General features: G+C 35.1%; 1 protein-coding gene across 4 annotated transcripts in view; it reads left to right on the top strand.

The window, feature by feature from the left end:
- Positions 1-13,220, top strand: part of PDE4B (phosphodiesterase 4B) — a 589,505-nt gene that overhangs the window by 224,750 nt on the left and 351,535 nt on the right. The window lies entirely within an intron of this gene.

The following is a 13,220-nucleotide window of genomic DNA, read 5'->3' as shown; positions in this document are numbered from 1 at the left end:
TACATCTTAAAGGCAATTCTAACACAGTGATTTTGTGACTACATGCTGGATTGCCAATCAACATTATAAATTGAGGAGATCTGATTTTTAAAAATTAATACTCACTTGAATTATTTTCTACTTATCTAAAATGCTTGTCTGCTTAATCTACTGTATAATGCATTGGCAAATTAAAGTTATGCCTAGAAAGATATAGCTTGCCTTTGATAGATACCACATGTTTAGCCAACACATAGTTTGCCTGGAATATATGTTGTGCTTGTTCTTGCTTTATGACAATGGACTGTCCATATAATGGCTTTATTGCAGAATTTCTTTGGTCATCTTCTTGATGTATTAAATCATGTCGTTTAATTGTAATCTCTTATTTGCAAAATACACGTGGTTAGTCTTTCAAAGCCTACCAATGATGGTAGCATTTGTAGAAAGGCAAGGTTTATGTATAAGGATGTACTGACTTGAAGAAGTCCTCTCTTTTGTGCTTTATCCCACCCCTAACATGTATGTATTTTCTTATAGTTTGCTAAGTAGTATAACTAAATAGGGAAGGTATATAAACATATGCTTAATTAGTTATGAAAATAATATATATAGAAAATACATAATAGATGCACATCTTTTCTTACTTGAGTTAATATTAAGTCACTATTTTAACCAAAAGGATATTTAATTTTAGATAGCTAATTTTTAGATAATGATATGTCTTCTTAAACCCTCAGTAATATTTTTCTTAATGTAGAGTTTTGGTTCTGAACACAATAGTGTGACCTTTCTTTTTCTTATAATAGATTTTTGATGTGCTAAGAACATAGAGCTATAAATACTGGAGTTTTTTACTTTTCCAAAAACCCCAATTTTAAAATGATTAAAGAGCTAGTTTTACTCATGCATTATACAAATTTTCTTGCAGCAAGTTGCAAAAGGAACAATTAAATGGTATCTGAAGTTACCTATGCTAATAAGATGATATTCTTTTAGTTGAGTTAAAACAAAATTTTACAATTGCCAAAAAAGAAAACATAGGACTTTGATATAATGCTGTATAATATAGGTTAAAATAATTCATTAATCATTAAACTTGTAAAATAACTTTAGTTATGACTATGATTCATTTTCATCCTTTTTACTTTCAACTCACACATTCCCCTTCTGATGTTTCTTAGTAAAACTGTTTCACAGTTTGTTTTCAGCTCATGACTAAGTCTTTATTTATATTTATTTCTATTGTTTTATCTGAATATATACTTAACATTTTTCAAATTTATTTTCATACAACATGCAATGAAAATCTCTTTCTGGAAAATAGACATATATCTTACATATTTTCATGACTTTTTCAAATCTTAAAAATTTTGCCTTTCCCAGGGGAACCCCAATAAAGGCTCTGGCCGAAAGCTTCATGCTTTCCCCTTGCTTCACTTCTTTGTCTCTTGAGCACCCTAATGTCTTTCCAATGAATATGCGTGGCTCTGTATGGGCTGCCATATCTCCTGTCTCTAAGAATTGTGAGTATAATAAACTTTTCTTTCTTGAATTTTCAAGAAATTTCATGTGCTTTTTTTACATTAGATGAAATGGTTACATGAGGAAATAAGAGCATAAGTACTTTACTTTTGCCTCTGTCATAGTGAAATGTAACCAGCCTTTCACGATCAACGATTGGTATTTTCCAAACCACGCACTTAAGTTAGAAATTCCAAGATATGCACTTAGAAGTCTCTAAAAACATGTTATTACTTTACAGTAGACAGTAGGCTTCTTTTAAGAAGATTGGATTGTTTTGATTCCAGCGTTGAAATTAAAGTAATTTTCATGATGAAGCTAAACAATGCAGAGGATGCAGTTTATATGCAAACCCACTAAACAGTTTTTATTTGTAGATTTCATATTTCAGTCAGATGGATGTGTAGTTCTGGCTTTAAAAACCCAAGTTATGAACTGTGGACTAATGGCAGAAGATTTAAGAAATATTTATGAAATTCTGACTCTGGGCTATTTAAAAATATCTGAGGAAATGTGGATATTCAATGTGTTGTCACCAATCAGAGTATTTACAAAATCCTAAATCTGGAAGGAATTTGGATGATTATCTCATTGCTTCCTTTTACCCTTGGGCAGGACCACAATTACTCCATCTTTAACATATGGGAATCTGCCCTACTTTTAAGACTCTAGAGAAAATAATTCTAAAACCTCACTTAGTATACAATCTTACTACTTTATAGTCCAGGTACTAGAAAACTATTTGTGATGATTTATCTGTATTATTTATATATTATGTATAATATGTTTTCCCCTCAGTGGATATTATTGATAAAAAAGATGCGTAAGAGCCTGCATGAATCTGAAGATCATTATTAACTGGTGCCAGCGTTTTCTTTTTCATTCACTCAACATATGTAATTGAGCACTGCTGTGAGCAAGAAGAGAAAAAAAATCTGATTCAACCCACATGTATTCCAACACCTACTATATTTTAAGTTTTTTACTAGAATGTCTGCATATGTTATCTCATTTAAGTTTCATTTGGAATATAAGTATACTCCAAATTCATGATCCTTTCAATATTGCCTATTGCAGATATCAAAATTATTTTGAATTGCTTTAGCTTCTTATAGGTGTTTATACTCCATTAGTCATTATTTTGACTCTGAACCACCATCTCAAATTTCAAAAATTTTCTTTGAATTTTGAGACCCAAAAGTGGATACCACACTCTTTGTTAGATGATATGAGAAAATATACATATGAAACATGTAATAAGTTGCAAAGTGTCAGTGGAAACTTCAGAATTACTGAATCAGAAAATTACTGCCAGAGTTCTAAGGTAACATACTCTTTATCCCCAATCCCACATCAGGGATGCTAACTTCTGGAGCACAGTGTTATCCTACCTGGCCTGTATGGCCTGCCTGTGCTTGCCTGGCACTTGTCACACGGTGTCCAGCTTTTATAACCTACCCTTCTTTGTTGATGTCCCAACCTCAGTCATCAGTTCTCTTTCATCATTAGCAACATGATGCTCTCTGAAGAAAGCAATGGTCTTGAATATATCCTGGGCCCACCACACCCCCAACTACCATCCTCCCCACTGCCAACTCCCGCTCTGCGCCCCCTGCCCCGCTGCATTGCTGCTCCTTTCTGGAGCTCTCTTCTTGTATTGGTGAGCACTATCCTTTATCTGTCTGTCCATACTTGCACACAGGAAACAATATTTTTGTAATTAGAAGTTAGTAGGAGAAAAGAGGCTTGTATTCCTTTTTCTCATTTAGTTTTACATATATCTTGGAAATCTTTTCTCATTTTAACAAAGGTTCGTGAAGTCTTTACTTGTGTATCTAATATTTGAATATAAAAGTTTTTAAAGCCATAGTTAGTACTCTAAAGGGACTTATATTTGGCAAGACAACACTGGATTAAGTGGAGAATAGGAAAAAAAACAGTGAATATGGCAGATGATTGACCTTTCTCAGAACTGCAGATGTGCTTGCTGTATTACGCAACTTAGTCCTAGTTTGTTAGCTAACTCTACTGAATCTGTGCTTGTAATATTGATCAATTGCCTTGAATTCTTTCCTGGTAATATTGGAAATTTTTTGAGATGTCTGTCTTTACATATTTATTGATTCAACATTTGTTTGAACAAAACATTTGTTTAGAGTCTACTGTGCACCAGGCTCTGATCTGGGCTTAGGAGACACACAATGAGAAAGACCCCTTGTCTTCAAAGAACTCCTATACTAGCTGGAAGACAAACTTATGCAATAATAATTAATCAGTGGTGTGGGAATAATGCTACTGAAGCGTGTTGTTCAACTTGTCATGAGAGCACAGAAGAAATAACTACCACTAGACAGTGAGTCAATGTGTTAAGGTAAGTTTAGAGAAGAGATGACATTTGCGTGGGGTTGTGACAAATGAATAGGAGTTTTCTAGGAGAAAAGTGGGCAGGAAAGGTATTTTTTGGGCAAAGGAGCAATAATTAGGAAATCCTGTTAACAAATGATAACAATAATAGCTCTAATATATTTAGCACTTACATAATGTGTTGGATATTAGTTCTAAATGTATTTACTCATTTAAGCACATAAAAACCCCATGAGTTATATACTATTATATTATTTTCATTTTATAGGAAAAGGAATAAAGGTCAGAGAGGACAAGTAATTTATCCAAGTTTACACAGAAAATAAACAGCTGAGTTGGGATTTGACTCTGAGCATGAGTGAAAGTACACATAGTTCACTGGGGTTTCAGCCTAAGGATGCAAGGTGGGAAAGCTAGGAAGTAAGACTGTGCCAGCAGGTTGGAGCCATTTGCTAGGGCTTCCAATATCATGAACAAGACTTGGGGCTTTAGCCCATCCACCCTCAGTGGGGAGCCATGACAGGTTATGAGAAAGGGATTACCATATATTATTTTTATTTTGGAAAGGTACTTTGCAGGTCAGGCGGAGAATGGATTAGAGGACAAGGAGCTTAAAGGTAAAGGGAAAAGGGACAGTGTGCATTTGAGAGATAATGACTTCTACTTATTTTGTATATCTCGTAACATTGAAAACCATGCATATGACTTGCTTTATGACTTAACAAATTATGGTTTTTGGAAACTGGGAGGAAAGCATGTGAACTTGGTGTCTCTTGATTTATCACTTACACCATGATGCTGTAGATAGTACTAGCTGGTACAATACCCCCACATGCATCAAACAATCAGCAAAGGTGCATAGGAGGATGTGTGCATCTGAGGAAAACCCTATTAGCTCAGTCCTAATTTACTAGAGGTGCTTTGTATTTTGCTTTAAGTGCAGACTCCTAGTGGGTTAAAAAAAAGAGCAGGCATTATCTTAGTCCACAATCTGAATCAAATGGCAGTAGAAATCTATGCCTCATAGCCCGAGTCTGTTGCTTTAATCAGAGCAAGCATTTTATCAGTACATCTATAAATAGTGTTTTCCTGGCCTTTTAGTGTCCTCAAGTCTTCAATATATTGAATTTTTAAAATACTTACTGTAAAAAGGGCTTTGCAAAGTAATGGTGACAACCCCCAGGACACATGCCGGAAGGTGGCCCAGCAAGCTTGCCAGCTGCCTTTCTGCTAAAGGCTAAACCCATTTTGCTAAATCCCACTTGCGTTCTCTTTCCATTCCTTTCTGTTTTGTTATCTCTCCGTTTTTCTCCTTGGATGTTTATAGTGCTTCCTTCTCTAACATCACTGCCAATGCACTTGCAACATTATGCTAGAAGCATTTAAGTGATTTCTTAGAAAAAATCTCAAATGCTTACCATGGTTTTCAGGTAATATTTTCTGGCCCCGAGCTGCTTCCAACCTTCTCTCCTGTTCTCCAGCCCTGTGAACCTTCTTTCTGTTGTTCAGCAAACAAAGCCTGTATCCACTTCCAGCCTTTGCACTTGGTTTTCTTCTGCCTGGAAGAAAAGTACCTGGATGTTAACATGGTTTCCTCTTATGTCCATTCAGGATTCTACTATCTCCAGGTATCACTATCCGGAGAGGCCTTTGCTGACCTCCCTATCTAAAATAGCACCCTTTCACCTTCTAGTTCCTTGTCTCTTTGGTACTTATTATTACCTGAAAATACACTATAGACATGCTTATGTGTTATATTGTCTTATCTTTCCATCATCTGCCATGGCTGCTAAATTGAATGAGTACAGCGATTCTGTCTTGTTTTCAGTATCCTGAGAACATACAAGAAAGACAGTCATTTAACATATACTTGTTGAAGAAAATAAAGAATGAATATGGTTTGTTTCCTGCTCTTTATTCTTTGAGCACTTTTCCTTTAGCTTGATATGAAGGAACCAGAAAGGAAGCTTTGTTGATACTTACTCTGCAAGCATCCTTCTCCATTCATCTCTCAATAGCTGTGCTCCGTTTCTGTTAGTATAGTTACTATAACTTGCTTCCTATATTGTATTCTATGATATTGCAGATGCAGATTTAATTATAATATCTCACTAGAGCCTAACTTCTTTACATGGTAGCCTATTTAATTAAGTCACCACGTACAAATCATATTACCTAGTCTGTAGTGCTGTAAAGTAAATATTTGTCTGTAGTACTGTATAATTATTTATTTGGTTATTCTTCATGCATCAAGTAGCACGGTTGGTATATCAGCTCAGGAAAGCTCTACATATCTCTCACCAACTGCCTGAGAAGAAGTGCTGTATGGGGGAATCTATTTGTTATTTTGCCTTCAAAATGTTTACATAGTGCACATTAGAATGCTTAATTATCTATATTTTTTCCACTGGTGTAACATTTACAATATTAACTCTAGCAGCAGCTACAGCAATTTGAGCTTTTAATAGGATTTCCCCAGGGAACTTGGAAGTAAGAAGTCTATGACTTGCAGAGTGAGGAAATTACAAGTTAATAACCCTTGTACTCTAGGAAAGACATCACTGAGAGGGAAACTGTTCACTTGGTTCTGTCTCATTTTGTTTTTCCTGAACTAGGAGGTTGGCGACCTCTGTCTCTGGTAGTAATTTGTTTGACATAAATATGTTTGAATACCACTGTGTACTGTAGGTTGAAATGAAAAATAACTCGACTTCTCAGGTTGCTTCTTGCTGGAACTTAGGGAGAATGAGGATGACTGCTTCTCAAGACCTTTTTGAAGAGAATGCCTATGCGGTGATGTGCTCCCTTGACAGACCCAGGCTTGTCCTCCTCTTCCTAACTATATCTCTCCTGACTCAGGTTTATTGCAAACTATGCAGATTGGAAGTAAGGGGATGGAGGATAGTGTGGCTTCAAAGAGTGCTTCTTTCAAACTGTATTTTCAGGAAAATCAGTGGTCTAGATCTAGGAACCATTTGGGAATTCCTTGAAAAAGAGCGTGGTGATGATCTGTTTCCTGGTTCTGGGTCAGAACAAAGCAATATGGATGATTATATGCTTGGAGAATTTTGGAGGATTCTCACACAAGTCCGTAATCTCCAAGTACTTGAAAACCACCAGTTTAAGAGTTAAATGAGTAGAGGGAGAAAAGAAATCTGTTTAATTGTGCTTGATAAAGTCACAGGCATTTCCAGATAATTTATAACATTAAAATTATCTTCATCCAATATGTTCAGGAATGGCAGTAGGATAAATGAGGAGGATGAAAGCAACTGTGGGTCAGGGAGACATCAATGGTAGTGAAAATTTTAAATTTCAAAGTTGAAAGAATAGTACAATGAACACTCTTTACCTAGATATACTAATTATTAGTGGTTTCTCTTATTTACCTCTGTATCTCTTTCTCTGTATAAGAGCATATATATGTTTTCTTTATGTTGAAGAGAGCACATTTAGATGGAGAGCAGTAGTTTTGGGATCAAAAGAAAACTATTATTTATTTTTAGATAGTTTCCATGTCATCAGTATGCTGTTATTGTAATTCATCCATGTTTTTGCATTTATTAGTAGTTTGTTCCCTTTTATTATTAAGTGGTATTCCTTTGTATTGGGTGTACTACAATTTGTTTATCTGTTCACCAACTGGATAGAAATTTGAATTTCCAGTCTTTTGGCTATTATGAATAAAGATGACATAAACATTCATGTATAGTTTTCTGGGTAAACATATATTCTATTCTTTCTTGGGTAAATATCTTAGAGTGGCATTGATGGGTTGTATGGTGAAGTATATACTTTTTTGGTTGTTATTTGTTTTTGTTTTTTGACACAGAATCTTGCTTGGTTGCCCAGGCTGAAGTGCAGTGGCATGATCTTGGCTTACTGCAACCTCTGCCTCATGGGTTCAAACGAGTCTCAGCCTTCTGAGTAGCTGGGGCTACAGGCATGTGCCACCACACCCAGTTCATTTTTGTACTTTTTGTAGAGATGGGTTTTCACCACGTTGCCCAGGCTAGTGTTGACCTCCTAGGCTCAAGCAATCCGCCTGCCTCAGCCTCCCAAAATGCTGTGATTACAGGCATGAGCCACTGCGCCTGGCCTAAAGTGTATGCTTTACTTTATAAAACACTGCAAAACTGTTTTCCATCATGGATGTCCCACTTTATAGTCTTACTAGCTATATATGAGAGTTCTTATTATTCTGTATCTGTGAGGGCATTTTAAACTGTCAGATTTTTTTTTTTTAATTTTAGTCATTCTTATAGATGAGTAGTGGTAACTTGCTGTGATTTTAATTTGCATTTCCCTTATGACTAGTAATACCGAACATATTTTAATCTCTTTATTTGCTATCGCTATCTCTTTGGTGAAATAAAATTGTTTATACAAGTCGTGTATCAATAAACTTTGCAAATATTTTAATTCTTAAGAGCGCATTAACATATTGACAAGTTATGAATACATTTGTAGCACCAGTTTAAAAAAGAAAACTATTAAAATATAGTAGAGGGTTAAAGGCATCTATTATAATATATGATTTTTCTTGCTGATAAATTATTGGTTTTCATTACTTAAAATGGTTTCTAAGAGATGATGTCTATAGGATTCAAATTTTCTTCCTCAAGAAGGTATGTTATTTTTTAAAAATAAATATATAAAAAATTTATAAGGATGAAACACTATACAACATCTTAATGTAGTATACTGGATTTTATCATTGTATAATTTTGATGTTATCTTGAATTTATTTTTTATGGTGAATATTTGTTTTATGTTACTTCATCTGGAGTTGAGAATGCTAGGTTGAGTATCAGTATTTTACCTTGATTTTCTCTTGAAACTTTAGATCAATCCTAGACCTAATTTAACTGTTCTAGACCTCAATTATTTAATTGGCAAAATAGAGAAAAGAGTTTTATGTTCAGATATTTTCAAATGTTAATTTAATTAAAAAATGTCTACCTAGACTGTGAGTTACCTGTTTCTCGAGATAATAAAGTACTTAGAACAATACTTCAAGTGTTATAAGTTGTATAGTAGATGTTACTGTTTAATTATCTGACTAAATCTCTAACCACACACAAACATGCATATTGTTGTCAGGGTTGGTTGGTAAAGCAGGAGCTAGTTTTTTTATTTTTTGAAAAGTATCACTATGTATGGACTGTGCCAATTTGAAAGAGTCACAGTGCATATGGGTTAGTAAAGAAATACATTTACAATATCCACAGTGTGACAATTCAGTATACTAAGAAACAAAATATCATTCATTTGCTGTCATGTAATAATCATATCCTAATGAACCAAGCTAAATTATACTAAAATGCACTAATTATCAGAAGACCCAGTGTGAATAACTTACATTCCCAGTAAGAAACTTTATTGTCTTGTTTTGCTCTCATCAATACATTTTTTTTTTAAAAAAAAAAAAAAACCATTTATCATCTTCCACTGTGTGAAAGAGATAGGAGGACCACTTTGAAGTCATTCCATCCACTTGTACCAATAAGCTTAAAAGAAAAAGACAAAACAAAACATAAGAAGATGACTTGTCTATTTCAGGATCCACATATTAAAAGCCAATATAGGATTCAGTGAACAAATGCCTTGGAAGAATTCCAGTGTCATCAAACTTCTTTATTTCAAAATGTCTCCTTTCCATCCTTTCTGGTCCTCTACAAAATTAATAAGCTCAGACTATTTGTTGCAGCGTACAGGATCAGAGCATGCTTCTGTGGCTTATTTCTGATGTAATTCCCTCAGCAGTTTATACAGGAATTCTTTATCTCACCATCGGGATTCTTTAGGCCAGAAGAGAGGTCAGAGAAGACTGGACAAATAAACTATGGGATCTAAGTCTTTCTTGCTAGGGTCCTAACTGCCCAAGACTTCCTCCTGAGAGTCTGCTGTTGAAATTCATATGCATATTTCAATTTTATGGGGTTAACCCTGGCTGTTGTCTTTACCTGTCAGCCTGCTCAGCCAGGTGTGAGTTCACCCATAAAACAGTGTCTTTCACATACTCATTTACCAAAACGACATAGAGACTTTAGGATGCCAGATGATATAATGCAAAAAGTACAGCATTTGGTTTCTAACTGCACCTTTTTCCAGACACTGGTTTTGGGAAAACCATTCAACCTATCTTAGAAAAAGTAGAAAAATTAGAAAAACTCTACCTGTATTTCATTAGGACTTTATGAAGATTAAATGAAGTAATGTGTGTATGATGGTTAGTATGATCCCTGGCCAATGGCAGGTAATAAGCAGTCCTTAGTTCACTAATGTATCGAAAGCTTATGATTTTGCATAAAATTTATATAATATGTATCATAATGTAAACTACTTAAAGATCTTTATAACATGGTTCAATTAAATCAGTTTTCACTGAGCAAATATGGTACATCTTAAATCCATTCTTTTAGACCACTTAGATGTTACTTAGTTTCATAGGATATGACTTTATCATAAAGCCCATATTAATCCTTACCACAATAAAATAAAAAGTAATAAATCCTTGTGTATTATGGTATGTAATCACTCTCATTCATCACAGAGACCATTCCAAATTGCAGATTTTGACCATAGAATAATCTTTTTTTTAAAATTCCATTTACCTTCTTGAATTTGATTCTTTCTCCATTAGTGAAACTATTAATAGATATCAATGAACCACTGCTTTTTTAAGTTAACATAAAACACATTTAATGGCCTTTTCAAAGTGCTGGAATGTCTCTGAAGTTGTTTTCCTTCGTGGGATCTAACCTCCTAGTGACTTGTTTATATAAGAAAGTTTATTCATGAGACGCAGCGGAAAAGCATCTAGGGATCTAGATTGACAGAATCTAGACATGTATCCTGGCACCACCACTTACAAACTGTTTATTTATTTGTTTATTTATTTTTTGAGTGGAGAAGGAGTAGTCACTTAACCTTTGGGAGCATCAACTTCCTTAACAGTAAATAAGAGATAAAACAATTACACTTATTTCTCTACTTATATAATTTTATATGATTATATAATATTTACAAATATTAATTAGTATGGTTGAGAAGCATGGGAAAAGAAAGATAAAGATTACTGGACAGAAAAGTAATGGTACTCTATCATTAAAATATAAAAATCAAAGTGCTTGACTTAAGTGCCGCAGGTGTATTTGGGTGTATGTAAAGAGCATCCCATTAATAAATATTATCGAATACTATACACATTGATCCAGATTTCTTTTATAAAAGGGGGAAGAGTTTCTGCTGTATGGGACCATGTAAGTGAGAGACTGGAGACAGGAGACAGACTAAATGGTACCTTAAGATCCCATCTACCCCATGGGTCTTTATATCACTTTTATGCTTCCTGCAGAGAGATAATAACAAGCTCATATAACCAATAGATGATGAAGTGAAAGTTGCATTTAACCTTTATTCAGACAACTTTACAACATTTCAATCAAATTACTCTTTATTTCTTGGTCATTTCAAAGAATATTTAAGGATGAAAACAAAAATAAAAGTTATTGCTTCTCCTTTAAGAAAGATTTCCTTCTCACATAATCTTTGATCAGGCTATTTTGTCACTTGGCAACTTAAAGGAAGGAAAAAGTTATATCTTTAAGGCCAGGGGTTCTATTTAAAAGAATTGTCATTGAAAAATGGTTATTCAAATCAACTCAAAGCTTAGTAACAGTGAAAAATAAAGTAAACTACTTTTGGGTTTCACAAGGATCATGCCAAGTTTCTGGCTCTGTCCAAATTAATAAAAATAAGATTTTTAGGAACCTGTCTGGAAATTGTAGATTAAATTGAGCAACTGCTTCATCTGAATAAAGCTTTGCAGAGTCTAATATTATGAAGGAGCTATCTTCATGAATACAGTGCTTGCTTGGGATTATAGGGATTTGAGTTTTAATGCCAGCTGAATCCCTAATGCCCACAGAGCACATATGCATTCATTTGTTCCTGGTAGCTTTTCTGTCAAGTGGGATTAATAATTACCTGCTCTACCACTCTTACCTTATGTATTATAGTATGAATATTCATACCTGTGTTCACAGAATGCTCTGCCTTTCTGCAAAATAACATGATGGAGGCATTCAGAAAGACAAAAAAAATGGTTTCTAAAAAAGTTTTATGCATATCAGATTTTCAAAAATGTGTCTCAGCTTTAAAATGCATTAATAAATTTTGTATTTTATGTGAACCCTAAAAATGCTCTTGCCAAGTACTTAGTAATCTGAAAGCTAAGATAATTGTTTTGGGTTTCTTATAGCATTGCTGCATTTGTGTATGTTAGTCCTTTTTCAATGGATAAACACCAGATGGACATTGCTTAGTGACTTAACTCTGATGGGTGACTTGCATTTTCATTTTTTATTGATTACAACTAACAGATATTTATTGCTGGATAATGCAAACATGATGCACCATGCCATCAAGGAGCTTTAATCTCGGTAAGGAGAGTATATAGTCATTTGGCATGTCAAATGATTAATTTTGCATAGATACAAGTGTTAAGAGTGTATCAGCATAGCCAGGCATGGTGGATTGCACCTGTAATTCCAACCACTTGGGAGGCTGAGGCAAGAAGATTGCTTGAGCCCAGAAGTTTGAGATAAGCCTGGGCAGCATGGTGAGTGATATGGTTTGGCTGTGTCTCCACCCAAATCTTTATCTTGAATTATAGTTCCCTTAATCTTCATGTGTCATGGGAGGGACCTGGTGGGAGGTAATCGAATCATGGGGGAGGTTCCCCCATGCTGTTCTCGTGATAGTGAGTGAGTTCTCAACAGATCTGATGATTTTATGTGGGGCTTTTCCCCGCTTTGCTCTGCACTTCTCCTTCCTGCAATCATGTGAAGGGGGACGTGTTTGCTTCCTCTTCTGCCATGATTGGAGGTTTCCTGAGGCCTCCGCAGCTATGCAAAACTGTGGGTCAATTAAACTTCTTTCCTTTATAAATTACCCAGTCTCGGGTATTTCCTTACAGCAGTGTGAGAATGGGCTAATACAGTAAGACTCCTATCTCTACAAAAACTAAAACAGTAATAAATTAGCCAGACATAGTGGCACATGCTTGTAGTCCAAGCTACTCTGGAGACTGAGGTGGGAAGATCCTTGAGCCTAGCAATTACAGGCTTCAATGAGCCCTGTTTGCATCACTGCACTCTGGCTTGGGCAACAGAGTGAAACTTTGACTCTGAAAAAATATATATAAAAGTATAAAATACAGGGCCAGGCATGGAGGCTCATGCCTGTAATCCCAGCACTTTGGGAGGCCGAGGCGGGGGGATCATTTGAGGTCAGGTGTTCAAGACCAGCCTGACCAACATGGTGAAACCCCATCTCTAATAAAATGC

Source organism: Macaca fascicularis, chromosome 1 (genome assembly GCF_037993035.2).
Source record: "Macaca fascicularis isolate 582-1 chromosome 1, T2T-MFA8v1.1".
Lineage (NCBI taxonomy): Eukaryota > Metazoa > Chordata > Mammalia > Primates > Cercopithecidae > Macaca > Macaca fascicularis.
This window is presented reverse-complemented; position numbering and strand designations above follow the sequence as displayed.